The following is an 11,145-nucleotide window of genomic DNA, read 5'->3' as shown; positions in this document are numbered from 1 at the left end:
CAAGGTAGGCGGTGGGCCGTGCACAGCCGCTTGGTTCGGCAGTCTTGTGATTTAGCTGCTTGCTTAACGGACATTGGTGGTGGGGGGGTTTGGTTTGGTTTCCCTCAGAGTGACTTTTACTTCTTGATGATAGATAGAAAATTAGCACTGACATCACCCAGGGCCACTGGTCTCTCCCCTCTGGCTCGTCCATGTCCTATGTCTAATGAGAGGAAACCAGATAACTCAAGGACACTTTAGGTCCTTAGCAGTTCAGATGTTTTATTTAAAACCCCTAGGTTTACTGTCAGTGCAGTTCTCTGGGTCTTGTTTAGCTTCGTTTTTTACTGTGGGGATGCGTGTGCTCTGGCACATTCACCCCTCACTCCTGTTGGTACCACACTGTGAAGGGCCTCAAACGGAGACACGCCAGGAGCCTGGAACGTGCGTCTCGTCAGTGACCTCCCACTCAGCCACAGGCTGGAAGAGGGTCAGGCCTGGAGAGGCTGAAGCGCTCAGAAGAGCGGGAGAGAGCAGCCTTCAGGGAGGAAGCCTGTCCTGTGATGGAATTAAAAGGCTTGGTTACTCTGATGAAGCCATGTATATAGGGCACAGGGAAGGGAAGAATATAAGACCCATAAAGTCTTGGCTGAGAATGCACAGGATGTGCGTGGGGGCAGGGGGTTCACTCTCTTTAGTGGTCAGAGAAGTCCAAAATAGAATCAAAGTGAGGTGATTGTGCTGGTCAGATCAACAAAGGTAAGTGAAAGTGCTCACTGCAGCGTGATGAGGCAGGCTGCTATACAACCCTTTTTGTGGGAAGAAATTTTGAAAAAGGTAGTAAGCTCCTTTAAAATGCTCATGCCATCTGTCCACCCCAGCAGTTCCAACCCTGAGAAGCCATCCTTGAAAATAAGTCCAGGTGCAGAAAAAGGTGATAACAGTGGTGTTCCTGGTAGTGTTGTTTGTAACCGCAGAAAACTAGGAGAATCTGACAAAGAGTTGTCAGAGGGGATTAGTTAAGTAACTCGCCATACTTCCACTTGATGAGATATATATATTTATTTATTAGTTATTTTAAATATTCAGAAGGTTTTTAAAAAATTTTAATTGGAGGATAACTGGTTTACAGTGTTGATTTCTGCTGTAAAACAGCGTGAATGAGCTATGCTGCTGCTGCTGTTTAGACTCTTAAGTTGCGTCTGACTCTTTGCAACCCATGGACTGTAGCCTACCAGTCTATGGGGTTTCCCAAGCAAGAATACTGCAGTTGCCATTTCCTTCTCCAGGGTATCTTTCCAGACCAGGGATCGAAGCCATGTCTGCTGCTTGGCAGGCAGATTCTTACCCACTGAGCCCCCTGGGACGCCCCGAACCAGCTCTAAGTATACACATACTCCCCCTCTCTTGCTCCTCCCTACCACTCCCCCATCCCACCCTCCCCCGCCCCCCCCCCCCCCCAGTCGTCGCAGAGTGCCAAGACGACTTCCTGTCCCAAACAGCTGCCCCCCTCTATTGGGGAAGGCTTTGAACATAGTAACTTCGAGTGCAGTTTTATCAAGCTTCTGTTGGGTGCAGACAGAAAAACTGGCTAATAAAACCTTGAAAATTCCCTGTCCCCACCCTGCTTTTTAGGTTCCTAGGTAACTCCCAGAATCAAAGGAGCTGCTGGACAAGCTCAGGAGTGCCAAGGGTCAGGCAGTTCTGGCCTCTGCGGCTCAGCCGCCTTCCCACGCATGCTGGGAGTGCGGAGGCAGGCTCACTCACCTGCTGTGAGCACGCGCTGGGCCTGGCCGGGCTCTGTCAGGAGCAGGCAGTGCAGGACAGGGCCCTGTGCGGGGACTTCTCGCAGTAGGTGGAAGCGGGGTCATAAACGGGTGACTGGTTTCAAATAATAAATTGTCAGGAAGGGACTAAAGCAGTGATAAGATCGTGCTGGGGCTCCCAGGAGGGAGGGGTTGAGGGAGGCCTGAGAGACTTGAGATGTGCGGGCAGGGCAGGCCCCTCGACGGGGGTAGCTGACTGAGGCGGGTGCCAACAGGAGCCAGTGAGAGCTGGGGAAGTGCACGTCATGGCCCGTGGAACGGGGGACGAAGTTCCCCAGAGGCGCTGTGCTGCGGCGCGTCAGTCGCGCCCAGCTCTGCAACCCCATGCACTATGGCCCACCAGGCTCCTCTGTCCACGGGATTCTCCAGCGAGAATCCTGAAGTGGGTTGCCATGCCCTCCTCCAGGGGTCTTCCCCACCCAGGGATCGAACCTATGTCCTATGTCTCCTGCTTTGGCGGGTGGGTTCTTTACCTCCAGTGCCACTTGGGAAGCCCCTCCCCAAAGGAAGAGGGTGTTGGTAACAGGAAAGGAGTGCAGAGAGAGCAAACTCAACAGGTGCCTAAAAAATGTTCACTTAAAAACCGTCCCTCTACAGGTGCCCCCGGCACTGCAGCATCCGGAGGCCTGTGCTACTCCGGGGTCTTTGCCAGTCCAGCCTAAGGAGATGCTGAAGTTCCCTTAGGGTACAGTGCTCTTTCCTGGGGTTAGACTTCTGCATCATTCGCGTCTTTATCAGTCAGCCTTAAGGCCAGTCAGCTGATGAGGGCATGGAAGTGGCAATGTAGCTGTACCGCTGTTGCAAGATGCAAAGTGATGGTTGCCTGTGAACTTGCTCCAAGACTCACCAACTAAAAGCTCCAGGCACTCCAGGACTGACACACGGAATGGTGGCTGATGTTTTAGAAACAGATCTGCACGTGGGATCAATTTGCCTTACTGGACATTTCCCTTTTGGTCTTCAAGCTGATGATGCATCTGCCACTTTTCAGATAATTTTCCCTCTAAATGGTTGCAATAAGCAGGGCTGCAGACCCTAGTTGGTACATGCAGACTACTTCATGAAACTTGGAAAATAGCTTCAGACCCTCACTCAAAAGTGGAATCCAGCATGACAAGGACAGGACACATGGATCCACCTTGATATCAGTGTCCTGGAATGCAAACTCAGGTAACCGTGAGAGAAAAAGGGGAGGCCATCTACTGCAAAAACAGCCATGGCAGCAAATACAGCAGCTGCACCGTGATGAGGTGGTGAGGGGGTCTGGAGCCCTCTTCTGCCTGGTGGGGCTGGGCAGGGTCACCCTGCTGCAGGTGACACTGCGGGTCCTGGCCGACAGGTGCGCCGCACACGGGGCTGTCACGTCCGCACCGGAAGCCCAAGCAGAAGGCTCCGTTCGTATCTGGAAAGCAGAACTTCTCCAGGTTACCGAAAGAAAAGCTGCGATTCTGTGTTCTTAAATTGTGAAGGAGCTAGCTCCACTTGATGCCGCTGAGGTGCGTGCTTACTGCTCTACGTTTGAATTTATCACTGCTGACCACCACCATCTTGAGTCTTAAGACTCTACACTGGTTGTATACTTTCTTAGGTACTCCTTTTGTGTAACACAGGGTGAAGCCCGACCACATACAGTCATCTTCAAAGTCAAGAGCTTCCTACTCTGTCATGTTACCATGGGAGTTAGAGCCCAGGGGGTCCTTGCCCCCAAATAGTAAGAAAGTCCAAATCTCCGCTATTAGCCATATCTCCCCCTGTGCCATTTCTTCTTCTGGACCCTTGCTTGTGCAGTAAAAGATGACTTGTCTTAAACTCCGCTGCCTCTCATTCCTTCTGTTGAACCTGTCCAACCTACTCTTTGGCTCCCCTCTCCATCCATCCATCATTTTAGCCCTGCCATGGTGTTACAGGAATATTAGAACAAGAGAGCAAGACTGTCTGAGCCCAGTCCTGCTACCACAGATGATGTGAGCCCAGCCACCTCTTTAGGACTGAGGGGCTCCTTTCACCAAATGCCGGGAATGCTGGCTGCTGCCGGCTCTCAGCTGTGTCTGTCTGGGAACTACCCGCAGTGCAAGGGAGCTGCCTTCCTTGCCTGGGGCTCTACCCCCTACTCGGGCAGCCCCCATCTGGAACCTGGCCCTCATGGGGATACAAACGCCCCTGGAGTGGGTTGCCATGTCCCCCCCGAGGGGATCCTCCTGACCCAGGGATTGAACCCACATCTCTTATGTTTCCTGCACTGTCTGGCAGGTTCTTGACCTCTAGTGCCACCTGGGAAACCCAAGATATAAATAGTCAGATTCACAGAATCAGAGCTGAATGGTGGTGCCAGGGGCTGCAGGAGGGGAAATGCTAACCAATGGGCGAAATGTTTCAATGAAGCAAGATGAAGAAACTCTAGAGATCTCTGTAAAAACAATCAAGAACACTGTGTTATACACTTAAAATTTTAAGAGGGCATGTTAAGTCTTCTTAATCAAAATAAAAATTTTAAAAGGACTATGGTGTCAGGGGATTATTCCCAGGGGCCATGACCAGTGCATTGAAGAAAGACTGACCAGCTAAGGATGACTAAGCACCAACTTAAGAAATCAAAGGGCCTGTTTGGCAGGCTCTGAGAAGGGCGGACAGACTGAGGAGGTCAGGCCAGGACTTGGGGGTTAAAAGTGCAGGTTGAACTTTCAGCCCACCAAATCTGCTACACAAAGGTTACTGTCATTGTTAGGAAGGAGAGGGACCCTGACACTTGGGAGGGGAACATCTGATTGATGCCCTAGACAGTCTTGGAAGTCCAGGTCCCACTGCAACCTTGAGGCCCACAAACACAGCCTGCTCCTCCCTCTTAAGGGTTGGGACTTTCTCTTGCTTAAAAATCATGCGCAAGCCTCTTTCTACTTCCCTCCTGGCCACTGGACCAATGATGAGGATTATGTAATAACCTGGCTGGGGAAGCTGGGCCTGCCAAGAGAGGAAAGGCATATCCCAGAGGCACTCAGGGACCTCGCCAAGATGAATGAGCAGGAGCGGGGTTTGTGGGGCCAAAAAGAGTGGGGTGTGGGCAAGGTGGTGCTAACAGCAAGTCCGTCTAGGGAGGGCTTCATCCATGTAGGACTGCCCTGCTGTAACGAAGACGACTTACACTGGGTGCTGCACTCCCAGGAAACATGCTAACAGGCCCCTGGAATGGCTCTTGGGGGCCTTGAGAAAGCCATGGCCTGTGCTCAGGGAAGTAGAAATGCAGTAGCTGCTGCAGCAAGCAGGAGAGTAGGGTCCACGTCCTCCGGGAAGGGTGTGCTCGAGTGGACGGGCTCTATTTGGGATGGGCCTCGAAATCTAGCAGCTAGTTACGTTCTGCAAGAGGATCCAGAGGACATCCCATTTACCAAGAAGAGAGGAACCGGGTGGCGCTTATGAGAAGCCCTTAAGAGAAGGAATGGTGGACAGCCGTCCCTCCGAGGCCGAGACTGAGCAGAAGATGTAATAGAACCAGGCTCCCTGATAGTAATGGCATCATGGGGGTCCCAGAGCAGTAGGGCCAGCTGGCAGCACGGACCTGCAGAAGCCAGATGTGGACAGCTAGTGAACGAGCAGCCAGCTTGGAGGACCCAACCCGCAGAAAGCCAGGGAGCTGTTAGTGGATCACAGTGTACCCAGGGATGATTAGCTAAGCAGCTGGCAAGGGGTTGGCTTCCTCTATACAAGCAGAAGGACTCAACAATGGGTCATTGATGGGGTGGCTGAGGGAAGCTGTCCCAAAAGTCACAAGATGTTGCCCAGTTTCCAGACAGGCAGCCGTTGCTGTGAGTGATACAGTGATTCTCCCTGTCCTTCCCAATGGGAGTTATAGCCATTTACTCAGAGAACCATACCCCAGGGAAGAAGAATACCTAAATTTTTTTAGGTCAGACTCTCATTAGGTTAGGGGAGTAAGAGCGAGACAGGAAGCAGAGTCCGAGCCCAGGTCTAACTCACAATGGAACCACTGGGGCCACAGACCCACCTCTCTGCTTCCCTAGCCCCGATATTCAATCAGAACGGACACACCTGATCATTACAGAACCCTCCCATTGGCCAAGTGAAAGCCTTGAAAATTGCTTCTCCCAGCAAAGAGAGCATAAAAAGTAATGTTGCATTCTGGAGGGAGGAGTTGAGATTAGCACCACCCTAAAAGCCTTATGGCTTCCCTGGTGTCTCAACTGGTAAAGAATCCGCCTGCAATGCAGGAGACCCCGGTTCGATTCCTGGGTCGGGAAGATCTGCTGGAGAAGGGGTAGGCTACCCCCTCCAGTGTTCTTGGGCTTCCCTGGTAGCCCAGCTGGTAAAGAATCCGCCTGCAATGCAGGAGACCCCAGTTCAACCCCTGGGTTGGGAAGATCCCCTGGAGAAGGGAAGGCTACCCACTCCAGTATTCTGACTGGAGAATTCCATGGGCTGTATGCAGGGGTGCTGGTCTCCCTCACATATACTGATTTAATCCAGCGGTCCCTACAAACAGCAGATAGTCCCTGGCAGAAGACTTGGACGGCTCAGCCAAGTTGAGTTCAAACTTCAGCAGCAACGAACATCCACCGGCTTCTGCTGTCAGCCACCCCAGTGCTGGGAGAAGGGGCTTATGAATAAACAAGCTATCATGACTAGTGGGGGGCTCTGCATGATCCCAGCAGCATTGCCTCAACTCACCAAGGCTTCTTTAGCTCTGTCACTGCTAAATGACACCCTGCCAGTGACAGAGACCAATGCCAAGCCTGTGAGTCAACGCATCCCTCGAGGAGACCAGCCAGCCACTTGGTGGCATGTGGGCCCCTTCCATGCTGGAGAGGGGCAGACAGTCACCTCTTCTTTTCTTTCCTTCCTCCCCCACCTTGCCCTCCTTGCTTTTCATTTTTAAATCATTTCAAACTTACAAAAAGAACTGAGAAACAATACAAAGACCTAAAAACATTTTGCGAAGCTGGGGCAGACCCGAAAAACCACATATTGTATGGTTCCCTTTATACGAAATGTCCAGAAAACAGATCAGTGGTGGCCTGGAGCTGGGATCTTTACGGGGAGATAAAAATGTTCTAAAATCACATTATGACGCTTGCACAAATGGGTAAATTTACTAAAAATCACTGAATTGTTCATTTTGAATGGATGAATATTCTGGTATATAAATTATATACCTCAATAAAGTTTTTTTTTTTTAAACAGTGTAAAGGGGACTTCCCTGGTGGTCAAATGGTAAAGAATCTGCCTGCCAATGCAGAGGCCGAGGCTTCAATCCCTGGTCCAGGAAGACCCCACATGTCTCAGAGCAACTAAGCCCAGGCCCCAGCTACTGAGCCCATGCGCCACAGCTGCTTACAGCCGCACTCCTCGAGCCTGTGCTAGAGACCCCTGCAGTGAGCAGTCTGAGCATCGCAGCAAAGAGTAGCCCCTGCTCGCCACAGCTAGAGAAAAGCCGACGAACAGCAACAAAGACCCATCGCAGCCAAAATAAATAAATCAATCTTAAAAAAAAAAATCTGCCTTACAGTGCGGGAGATGCAGGTTCAATCCCTTGTTGGGGAACTAAGATCCCACACGCCACCAAGCAGCTGAGTCTGCACACCACACTCTCTAGTGCCCTGTGGCGTGAACCCTCATGACGCAGTTAAGACCCTGTGTGCCTCAGCTAAGACCTGTTTTAAATAGTGCAAAGAATGCTTACATGCCCTTCCTTCACCCAGTTGCCCCATATGTTAATATATTTTATAACAACAGTACAATTATTAAAACATGGAAATTTATGTTGAAACAAAGACTGTTAAATAATGGACAGGTTCATTCACATTTCAGTAAATGGGTATGCCCTGTTCCGGCACCCCACGCAGAGTCACACTGCAGTGAGTCGTCAGGTCTCTTGAGTCTGTCCGGTCTGTGACAGCTTCTGTGTCTTTGTTGTTTATATCCTTGGCACCAGCTGTGGACTCCTGGAATGGACACAGAGTCCAGGTATGGCTCTGCCAGTCCTGCAGGTGAGTGGGGCCAAGTGTGTGCCCTGCCACTGCAGAATGCATTTCACATCACTTTGGACCAGGGGCCCCTCGGCAGTGCTGCCATGGGCACATGCTAGCATCATCCCTTCCTCGGGAATCACCTTGGTAAGGGAGCTGTCCAGCCCCAGGGCCGCCCGTGCACAGCACCTGGTCCATGTCGGGCATGCAAAGGCCCACCCAGCTTGTGGGCCAGCCTCAGTTTGTGGACCACTTTGAAGGCCTTTCCAGTCCCAGGGCCCTCTCTGGGGCGATCGGAGCCTTGGCCGCAACCCCATCACAGCTCAAGACGCCCTGTGACCTGCCCAGCTCTCTTGTGTTTACAACTGATGTTTCCAGGCCCAATCCCCAGGAAACCCCTAGCACCCAAATCCTGTGTTTCTGAGGAACTCACTCTGTACGCATGGGATGGTATGGAGTGAGGGCAGGTTTAAGCATTTCAAAGGCTTCTGTGGCCCAAAACAGGTCTCCTTCCATCTCTAGAAGAACCCACTGGAATAACAGTCATTTCCCATCACTGTAGCCTCTCAACACATGCATGCGGCTTCTGGGAAACTAACATATTCATTGTCGTGGGATTTTTCCTTCTAAGTTATTTTAAGCTCTCTTAAAACTGCCAGGTGGGGAATTTTGGTGAATGTCATCAAAAAGTCTTATTAGTGCTAATGTTGAAATCAGTATCAATATATTATAAAGGTAGCTGGCTTTTACATTTCAATCAGGTGAATGTATTGGGTGTTCATAAAAATTAAATTTTATAAAATCATTATATTGAAATCACTTATTCACTGAAGCTTCAGCAGTAAATGCAAAATATTGGAGTGACCCTACCTGCCCATGCAGCAGGATCATTGGATAAACTCTAACACTCACAATGGGGTCACCAACAGCAGCAAGAAAGAATGAGGAAGAGCTCGATGAACTGGTTCAGCATGCTATCCAGGATGTTTCACTGTATTTCATTAGGAAAGAAGGCAAAGTGCAGAAGAGTATATCTAGTATGTTACCTTTTGTGTAAGAAAAAAGAGGAAATAAGAAAATTTGCATACTCATATATGCAAAAAAAACAAAGAAAGAAAGAGAGAAAACCACAGGGCAGACAAGGCAGAAACTGAAGGGGAGTGTGGCGTGGAAGTTATGGCATGGAAAGACTACAGGAACGGGAAGGAAGCAGAGACCCTTCTCGGAGCAGGCTTTTGGAAATTTGTGAATGTTTTTATATTCTCAAAAATAAGAAAGAAAGGGAGAGAATAAATAAAGTCAATAAGGATGAGAAACACATGGACCAAATAGTATTTCAAACATATATCATTTGGAGTACAAGCCCTCAGGCTGAAGACAAAGAGAAAACTAGACAAATACGCAGCTCCAGCTTGTAGGTTTCTGGAGGCAAAAGTTGGCAGTTCTGGAACTCTTGCCTGTGCAAGTATGTAAATAACATTTTGGGTGATGGGAGCTAGATTTTTTACTGTTGGTGAAATTTGGAGTTATAGAAAAGAGGAAGGATAGAATGAACCCTGTGGTTTTAGATTTAAAACTGTCAGTGTAAACTCACGGTTTTTAACATAGAGATATAGGTAAATATATGCATCACTCTGTGTGTATGTGTTTACATATATACACACACACACAAATATGCATATACACATTGTATATATTTATACACACACACACTCCCTGTATATATGTGTATGTGTATACATACATCTCTTTCCCAGTCTTTTCTGCCAAGAAGGCCTAGACACAATGATGCCGCAGTAGCAGTGAGCGTGCCTGGGTCCAGACTTTGGTTTCTAAATACCATTGTCCACTAAGAAGAATAGGTCTTCTTGTCCTTGGAGGAATGGCTGATTCCAGTGCTGGAATGAGGAAAGTACTTAGATGCATTCTGAGAATCTTACTGTGATAGGAAACAAGGACATGCTAAAGGAAGATGTGAACAAGTCAAAAGGATACAGAAGCCAGTCTGAAGGCATACGTGCCGTCTGTGCATGCTAAGTCACTTCAGTCATGTCTGGCTCTTTGCGACCCTGTGAACTGTAGCCCTCCAGGCTCCTCTTTTCATGGGATTGTCCAGGCAAGAACACTGGAGTGGGCTGCATTTCCTTCTCCAGGGGATCTTCCTGACCCAGGGATCAAATCCAGGTTTCTTAAGTCTCCTGCTTTGGCAGGCAGGTTCTTTACCACTAGTGCCACCTGGGAAGCCCCTTTGAAGGCATACCCACTGGCCAAATCTTGGACAATACGTACATCAAAATAAATAATGGCAATAAAATATTATAACCCATTAAGTAAAATAAAAGTTTATTTTTAATTTAAGAATTTGAGTTCACAATGATTCAGATAAGTAAATAAATAGAGAAGAAGGGGAAGTTCTTTCTTAGTAATAAAGGAAAAAAGAATGATGGAATTAGAAAATCATATTTGACCACCATCTTCAGGCAAGAATCACTAATACTTGTTAAAATAGGGGGGTGAAAGTTGGAGAAGAAACAGGAGTTTTTACATATTCTCAAAATCTGGCTCTACAAAAATACTTACCTCAATGGGGGAAAAATGTTAAAGAAAAAGATAAACAAAGTCAGACAACAAGAAGGGAAGGTAACAGAGCGAGGACTTCAGCAGCATCCAGGAAGTGAAAAATTACAAAAAGCAGATAAGAAAATCGGCCAGTGTCAAAGTGATCAGGCCATTCATGTCTGCTAACTGGTACTATTAAAGTTAGATTTTCTCTGTCTCCCAAAGACTGGTAGAAGAGGCCCCTGTCTTCCTGATTATGAAATTTCAAGGGGATGACACTCCTTGAAAAAGACACTCCTGGGATGTAAGAGATACAAACACATCTTAAACGGAAAGAGGAAGTTCTTACCATTGTAGATTTTTTTAAATAAATACTCTAAGAACAGGGAAATCAGGAGCCTAACTTTAGGTGTTGGCTGGAACAAATGATAAATTCTTGTGTCAGCCTAGAGCTTTTCCTGGCACTCAAGGGGACTGGGTCATCCCAGGATGGGCACAGCCTCAAGCTGAGTTTGGGCAAGGTCCTTTAGGGTGAGGGTTTTCTCCAGGGTGTGTGGGCTGAGAGTTCCTCCTGTTCTCATAGAGAAACCAGCAGACACCGTGCTAACAGCACAGGTAAACATCACCAGACTGACTTCACTGAGGTGCTGAGGACACCCCTTCTCTGACATTCCTGCCCAAAGTGCGCCATCAGTTACAATCCTCAGATAAACCCAGATAGGGGGGTTTCTGCAAAATAAGTGACCTGTGATCATGCAAGACCAAGAAAGAGACATGGACTCGTAAACTGTTCCATACTAAAA

This window comes from Dama dama, chromosome 9 (genome assembly GCF_033118175.1).
Source record: "Dama dama isolate Ldn47 chromosome 9, ASM3311817v1, whole genome shotgun sequence".
NCBI classification, from domain to species: domain Eukaryota; kingdom Metazoa; phylum Chordata; class Mammalia; order Artiodactyla; family Cervidae; genus Dama; species Dama dama.
The sequence above is the reverse complement of the archived record's forward strand: the minus strand, read 5'-3'. Positions refer to the sequence as shown.